This window comes from Canis lupus, chromosome 24 (assembly GCF_011100685.1).
Source record: "Canis lupus familiaris isolate Mischka breed German Shepherd chromosome 24, alternate assembly UU_Cfam_GSD_1.0, whole genome shotgun sequence".
Classification (NCBI taxonomy): domain Eukaryota; kingdom Metazoa; phylum Chordata; class Mammalia; order Carnivora; family Canidae; genus Canis; species Canis lupus.
In genome coordinates this window covers 44,964,069-44,972,165 of record NC_049245.1, presented here as the reverse complement: position 1 = coordinate 44,972,165, position 8,097 = coordinate 44,964,069, and the positions used below count along the sequence as shown (strand labels likewise).

At 50.5% G+C, this 8,097-nt stretch overlaps 1 long non-coding RNA gene across 4 annotated transcripts in view; it reads right to left on the bottom strand.

Moving 5' to 3' along the window:
• Positions 1–562: 562 nt before the first annotated feature.
• The window catches only part of LOC111092198, a 59,660-nt gene continuing 52,125 nt past the window's right edge, over positions 563–8,097 (bottom strand). For 3 of the 4 annotated variants that reach the window (XR_005378081.1, XR_005378079.1, XR_005378078.1), the window contains one exon: positions 563–955. This is a non-coding gene — a long non-coding RNA (uncharacterized LOC111092198). Of the gene's footprint in view, positions 956–2,582; positions 2,685–8,097 lie in introns of all 4 variants that reach the window. The other variant, XR_005378080.1, reaches the window with a different exon arrangement.

Genomic DNA, 8,097 nt, shown 5'->3' with positions numbered 1-8,097 from the left:
GGGATCGAATCCCACGTCGGGCTCCCTGCATGGAGCCTGCTTCTCCCTCTGCCTGTGTCTCTGCCTCTCTCTCTCTCTCTCTGTGACTATCATAAATAAATAAAAATTTTAAATAAATAAATAAATAAAATGGTGAATTTTGTATTTGCACCTCTACTGAGTTAGTTGATTAGATCTAACAATTTTCGGTGGAGTCTTTAGGATTTTCTACATATAGAATCATGTCATCTGCAAACAGAGATAATTGTACATTTTCCTTTCAAAATCTGATGCTTTTTTTTTTCTTGCTTGATTGCTCTGGCAAGGAGCGCCGGCGTCATGTTAAATAGGAGAGGTGAGAGTGGACACCTGAATGCCCATCAACAGATGGGTGGATAAAGAAAATGTGGGGGATATGGAGTGGAATACTCTTCAGCCATGAAAAAGAAGGAAATCCTGCCATTTGTGACAACATCGATGGACCTTGGGGGCATTGTGCGAAGTGAAATAAGTCAGAGAAGGACAAATACTGTGTGATCTCACTTACATGTGGAGTCTAAAAAACAAAAACACAAAACGCATAGAAACAGAGATCAAATCTGTGATTACCAGAGGTGGGGAGTGGGGAGTGGGGTGGGTTGGAGGAAGGTGGTCAAAAGGTTTGAACGTCCAGCCCTAAGATAATAAGTCCCCGATATGTGATCATGGGATGCACCAGCATGAGGAGTGTGGCTAACTGCTGCATGGCATGGTTGATGGTTGTTGAGAGAATAGATCCTAAAAGTTCTTGTCACAAGGCAAAAAGCATTTTCTTTTTTTCTTTATCTTCTTTATTTCTTTCCTTCTTTCTTTCTGAAATGATGGATGCTAATAAACTTATGGTGGTGATCATTTCACAATATATATGTACATCAAGCCATTGCCCTCTGCACTTTAAACTTACATGGTGCTGTATGTCGATTGTATCTCAATAAAACTGAAAGAAAAGAAAATACAAAGGAATTTTAGTGACAGTTGCTCTTTTAGGATGAATTTTGAGTGACGTCTGCTCTAAAACAGAAATAAAATTACTTTTATGTTACATGGATTTTACCTCAATAGTTTTTTCTCTTTTTTTTTTTCAATAGTTTTTTTCTTAAAGAGAAAAGCACCGTCCTTTCAAACAGCACCAGTCACTTCGTGTGGCTCGGCTGAAGAAGAAGATGGAATCTGGAGAAAGTACACTGAGCCGCTATGTGCGCAAGTGTGTTTCTCTCTTGGCCACTGGGAATCGGTGTTACCCCAAAAGCAAAAGACAGAGACTCTCAACATCCAAATTCAAGTGAGAAGAGAATCAGTGTGTGCCCTGCAGTGGTCTGGGACTGAAATGATGAAGTTCCTTTAAATCTTTTTTTATTCTAAAAATTCATTCTGTGCACACACATAAAGTTTCCCTCCAAGTGGTCCAGCGGAGCCCACGCCGGGGGAGTGGGTAATCAGCCCCGTGACCGTCCTGGAGCTGCACCCGGCGAGGGGCCCAGCGCTGTGACCCACCTGGAGATGACTCTGCAACAACCGTCCCCGTCTCCCGCTTGTCCCGGGGCCCATTTTATACCCCTGCTTCTTTCTTTCTTTTTCTTTCTTTCTTTCTTTCTTTCTTTCTTTCTTTCTTTCTTTTTCTTTCTTTCTTTCTTTCTTTCTTTCTTTCTTTCTTTCTTTCTTTCTTTCTTTCTTTCCTTCCTTCCTTCTTTCTTTCTGTAGGCTCCATGCCCAACGTAGAGACCAATGCTTGACTTGAACTCACGACTCTGAGAACAAGCCCCAGGCTGAGGGCACCCGGGTGGCTCAGTCAGTTGAGCTTTGGCTCAGGTCATGATCCCGGGATCCTGGGATCTAGCCCCACATTGGGTTCTCTGCTCAGTGGGGAGTCTGCTTCTCTCCCTTCCCTCTGCCTGCCTCTCTCCCTGAATATTATTCTCTCTCTCTCTCTCACTCTTTCTCTCTCTCTCTCTGTTAAATAAATAAAATCTTACAAGGAGGAGAAGAAGAAGAAGAAGAAGAAGAAGAAGAAGAAGAAGAAGAAGAAGAAGAAGAAGAAGAAGAAGAGAAGAAGAAGAAGAAGAAGAAGAAGAAGAAGAAGAAGAAGAAGAAGAAGAAGAAGAAGAAGAAGAAGAAGAAGAAGAAGAAAGAAGAAGAAGAAAGAAGAAGAAGAAGAAGAAGAAGGAGAAGAAGAAGAAGAAGACAACCTGGGCTAAAATCAAGATTCGGACATTTAACGGCTTGAACCCCCCCCGCTGCCCCCTCTCTCTACCATCTTGTCTCTGGGGTCGCCGGGAACCCCGAGGCCCTTCTCAAACTCACGTCTCTTCTGCTGCTGAATTTCGTGAATGACCCTATCCTGCCCCACGCCCTGTTTGAGTCAAACGCAGATATGCAGACAGCAGCGGCTGCCATTTCTGGGGCACCTACTGTGGCCGTGTGCTGGCCCCCTGCCCTCCCCCCGGGGACCCCTCATGCCCTGCTTCTCAGCATCTTCTGGGGGTGGACACAGGTTCAAGGTCTCTGGAGTGGCCCAGGCCAGACGGCTCTGGGGAGGGCTTTGCCTCCAGCGATCATATTCTCACCTGCCCTCTCGTCTGTCCACGAGCTGATTTAGGTGAAGAGCCTGAGTCTGTCACTGTCCCCCGGGGAAGTTTTGGGGTGAGCAGTAAGGATCAGCGTTGGAGCTGGCAGCGTTGGAGAGAAAGAAACTCAGAAACCAAGGATTTCCAGGAATGTGCGACTCGGGGAGCGGTCTGGGTGCCCTCTAGTGGCCACTAGGATGGATGCAGAAGCGCTGGTCCAAGGTTCCCCAAGGTGGGGAGTGGGGTGCAGGTGCTGGGGGGCTGCAGGTGCTCAGGGGGCTGCACTTGCCAGGGGGTCTGCAGGTTCTCAGGGGGTGCAGGTGCTGGGGTCTGTAGGTTCTGGGGGTCTGCAGGTGCTGGGGGAGCTGCAGGTGCTGGGGGCTTCAGGTGCTGGGGGGCTGCAGATGCTCAGGGGGCTGCAGGTGCTGGGGGGCTGCAGGTGATGGGGGCTGCACTTGCCAGGGGGTTCTGCAGGTGCTCAGGGGGTGCAGGTGCTGGGGTCTGTAGGTTCTCGGGGGCTGCAGGTGCTGGGGGAGCTGCAGATGCTGGGGGCTTCAGGTGCTGGGGGCCTGCACATGCCATGGGGCTGCACATGCCACAGGGATGCACATGCCAAGGTGTCTGCAGGTGCTCAGGGTATCTGCAGATACTCAGGGGGACTGCAGGTGCTGGGGGTCTGCAGGTGCTCAGGGGATCTGCAGGTGCTGAGGGGCTGCAGGTGCTGGGGGGCTGCAGGTACTGGCAGGGATGGAGTAGCTGATGTTTGGGGGTACGATGAAAATATTCCACAAACGCGGCATGCAGACAGCCCATCCCCTTGTTTTCTAAAATTCACCCAACCTGCCATCCTAGCCAACACACATCCATGCACAATCAACATTGCCGCCCTCCTCCATTTTCTGCTGTTTTAGGGATGAGCGTGAGCCTCTTCAAAACCTTTGCAAAGCATTGTGGGGATATAGATCAATAGTGAACAAGTCCTCGTAGTGCAAAACGGTGCCGCCACCTTGGAAAGCAAGGCCTCAAGCCCTCAAAAAGCTGAGCACGGGCGCCTGCCCACGGGAGCTGGAAACGTGTGTCACCAAAAACTGGCAATGGCTCTTCCCGGCAGCATTGCAACTCGCAATAGCCAAAAAGTGGAAACAACCCACATATCCATCGACTGATGGGTGGATAAGTAAAATGTAACACCTCTGTACGCGGACCACTACTCGACAGCAAGCGGGAAGGGCATCCTGCCCCACAGTGCGCGGTGAGCTTGGCAGCAGTGTGCTCACGCAGTGCCAGCCAGTGTGTGGTTCCATTTAGAAAGAACGGGGCGGAAGAGGAACAGGAGGCAGGTTAGCAGTCGTCGGGGTGGGGGGGGCACTAATGGGTATGAGGTTTCCTTATACAGTGATTTAAAAAGTTCTGGAATTGGATGGTGGTGATGGTTCTACAACCTTGTGAATATACTAAAAACGGCAGAATTGTACACTTTCCAATGGTGAAGTTAGGATGTGTCAACTACATCTCAGTGAGAAACCCAGTTCTCCATGCAGCCACCGGGGTGGGTGCCTACCACCTGCCAGATTGTTCAGAAGTTATCAGTTAGGGACGCTTGCGTGGCTCAGCGGTTGAGCATCTGCCTTCGGCTCAGAGTGTGACCCCAGGGTCCTGGGATCGAGTCCTGCATTGGGCTCTGGCAGGGAGCCTGCTTCTCCCTCTGCCTGCATCTCTGCCTCTCTCTGTGTGTCTCTCTCATGTGTGTCTCTCATGAATAAATAAATAAAATCTTTTAAAAAAAAAAAGTCATTGGGCAGCCCCAGTGGCGCAGCGGTGTTGCAGCCCGGGGTTGATCCTGGGGACCCTGGATCAAGTCCCACATCGGGCTCCCTGCATGGAGCCTGCTTCTCCCTCTGCCTGTGTCTCTGCCTCTCTCTCTCTCTCTCTCTCTCTCTCTCTCTGTGTGTCTTTATGAATAAATAAATAAAATATTTTTTAAAAATTTAAAAAAATTTTTTAAAAGTCATCTTTTAACCACCACCCCCACCCCCGGACTCCACACCCCTGGCAGTTGGGAAAGCAAACCTGTTTTACATCAAGAACAGAGTCCAACAAAACAAAAAAAAACAAAACAAAAAAAAGAACAGAGTCCAGGAGGCCACTGTGTTAGGACTGGGACCAGGCTCCGCATCTTCCCTTGCTGGGGGGAGCAGGCAGGGGGAGGGGGTCCCTTGGGAACCGACTATGAGAACAGCCAGGCCTCTGGAGCTGAACCAGCAAGAGGAGGACACCCATCGGAGCTCACCCATCCATGCATGCCTCTGTCCGTCCGTCCATCTGTGCTCCCTCCCGTCTCTCCTTCGTGTGTCTGTTCATCTTTCCTCTGTGTCCCTTCCCTTCCCTGCTCCCCCTGGGTCTCCGTGGGCTGGCTCTCGGGCTCTTGCCTCTTGCCTCTGTCTCTCCATCTCTGTTCCAGCCTCTCCCCACCCCCGCACTCCCTTGCTCTGCAGCTGGTGTGGTCTGGGGGCTCCTTCTCCACACCCTGCCCTGCCCCCGAGGGCAGGAATCCCCCAGCTTCTTTCCTCTCCTCTGATTCCTCCTTCTTTACCCCTGATAGGAAGATACCCCAGGCCAGGACTTAGGGTGAGCTGCAAGCTGGGGACACTCCTTCCAGGCTTCTCTCCAAACTTGGAATCCAGCAATTTCTATCCCAGGCCCCTGCACACGCATCTGGAGTGCCCCCAGCCCTCCCTAGGACCTGTTTCTTCTTACCTCCCCCCCCCCAACATCCCTTCCTTAGAAAACCCTCCACCCCCCCTTGTGGGGTTCTGTGCCTCTGCAGCCCCTGGGCATCCTCCTAGGAACAGCCTGCTCTTCTCAGAGGCTCAGCTGAGCACACTGTCCTCCCCCTCCTAACATCTGGAAGGCTCCTGCCTCCTCCCCACTCCTGAGCTGAGCTGAGAGAGGGCAGCCCCAGAGCTGAAGTGGGGGAAGTTGCAGGGCGGCCACCCCTCATCACATGCATTGTTGTATCACCCCAAAGCCTGAATAAGGAAGGATAGCAGGTATTTACCCTGTAAACTGGGCACTCGCAAGAATGAAAGGAGGTGCTGTCCCAAGACAGTGAGGCAACAGGGCTACCTGGGACTGTCCTAGGCAATCAGTGATGCGGGGCCACCCTTTGTTTAAGGGACACCCTCAGGATGGGCCCTCTGTAGGTGGGAAAGAAAAGGACTTGCTGCGGCCTCCTACATGCCCCTGGTCAAAGATCTGTTCAGGGAGCCCTCACTCCCTGGGACACCCCTGCCTCTAGGCTCAGAGCAGGGTCAACAGCAATTCCCAGCGTCTGCAGGGAGGCCTGGGCAGCAGCGAGGCCCCTCCAGCTGCTAGGGGACAGGTGCACTCCAGGTAGGATCTCTGCGGCACCATGAGGAGTTGGGGCCCCAGAACCCAGCCCCCCATGGCCAGAAACATGTACAGTTTAGGGAGCATCCTCTGCATCTCCCCTGGCCAGGCCTGCAGGCCTCTGTGGTGGCCTCAGTCATAAGAGATGACAGTGGAGGAGTAAGTCCTGATGGCAGATGATTCTCCCTCAGAGGCCAGTGATGGTGGCAAGGATGGTCTCACACTCACTCTTGGTGCCATGGCCCTAGAATTGGGAACCTTGGTCCTTCTCAACAACAATTTGCTTTGGGGCACCTCGGTGGGACTCAGTGGGTTGAGTGTTTGAACTCTTGGTTTCGGCTCAGGTCATGATCTCAGGGGCATGAGACTGAGCCCCAAGTCAGGTTCCACACTCAGCAGCAAGTCTGCTTGGGATTCTCTCTCCCCCTCTGCCCCTCCACCCTGATCTTGCATGATCTCTCCCTCTCTCTCAAATAAACAAATCTTAAAAAAAAAAAAATCTGCTTCTTTTGATGGAGAATGTAGGTCACAGCACTGATTAGGTGTCCCTCTAGTGGCTATAAGAAGGTGGCAATGGAATCCCAACATTTCTGGGGGAGACCCTCAGCTCAGGAAGGAGCGAGATACCCTCCTTGAAGGGGAAAGGTCTGCAGCTGAGGCAAGGAAGCAAGGTCTGGTCTCAGCTGCAAAGCACATGAGTTTCGCACCCTCCTTCTTTAGGTTAAATCTTTTTTTTTTTTTTTTTTTTTTTTAAATGATAGTCACACACACACAGAGAGAGAGAGAGAGAGAGAGAGGCAGAGACACAGGCAGAGGGAGAAGCAGGCTCCATGCACTGGGAGCCCGACGTGGGATTCAATCCCGGGTCTCCAGGATCGCGCCCTGGGCCAAAGGCAGGTGCTAAACCGCTGCGCCACCCAGGGATCCCCCTCCCTCTTTAGGTTAATGTAAAACAACTAGGTCTGCCTGGGGCTCTCCCTGGCTGAACACATGTTCCTTGACCGTGTGGTGCCCCCGGCCTCTCCTCTCTCCTCTGCTGTAGAGGTCTGCACAACGGGCTTTGGAACAGGGACAGCTGTCAGCTCTGGGACCGTGCCCCCCAGTAGACATGGGACTGTAGTCCCAAGGGGAGGCTATAAAAATAATAATGAAGGCAGCCCGGGTGGCTCAATGGTTAGCACACCTTCAGCCCAGAGCCTGATCCTGGAGTCCCAGGATCAAGTCCCACATCGGGCTCCCTGCATGGAGCCTGCTTCTCCCTCTGCCTGTGTCTCTGCCTCTGTGTGTGTGTGTGTGTGTGTCTCATGAATAAAAAAATTAAAAATCTTTTAAAAATATAATAATGAATGAAGCAGAAGAGAGAATCAGTGACATGGAAGATAAAATGATGGAAAATAAGGAAGCTGGAAAGAAGAGGGAAAGAAATCTATTAGGTCACAAAGGGAGATTTAGAGAACACAGTGATTCCATAAAGTGAAATATCTGTACAATTTGGGTTCCAGAAGATGAAGAGTGGGAGAGGGGGTGGAAGGTTTCTTTGAGCAAATCATAGCTGAGAACTTCCATAATCTGGGGAAGGAAATAGACATCCAAGTCCAGGAGGCAGAGAGAACCCCCCTCAAAATCAGTAAAAATAGGTTAACACTTTGACATCTTATAGTGAAACTTGCAAATTTAAAAGATAGAGAGAAAATCCTGAAGGCAACTTGAGATAAAATGTCCTTAACCCACAAGTGTAGACACATATGGCTGGCAGCAGACCTGTCCACAGAAACCTGGCAGGCCAGAAAGGGCTGGCATGATACATTCAACACACTAAATGGGAAAAATACGCAGCCAAGAACACTTTGTCCAGCAAGGCTGTCATTCAGATTGAAAGGAAAGATCAAGAGTTCCCAGGACAAAGAAAAACTGAAGGGATTTGTGAACACTAAACCAGCCCCGCAAGAAATATTAAAGGGGATCCTTAGTGGAGAAAGAGTCCAAAAGTCACAAAGACAGAAAGAAACAGGGATGATCTACATGAATAGTGACTTTACAGGCAATACAATGGCACTAAGTTCATATCTTTCAATAATTACTCTGAATGTAAATGGACTGAATGCACCAATCAAAAGACAGAGGT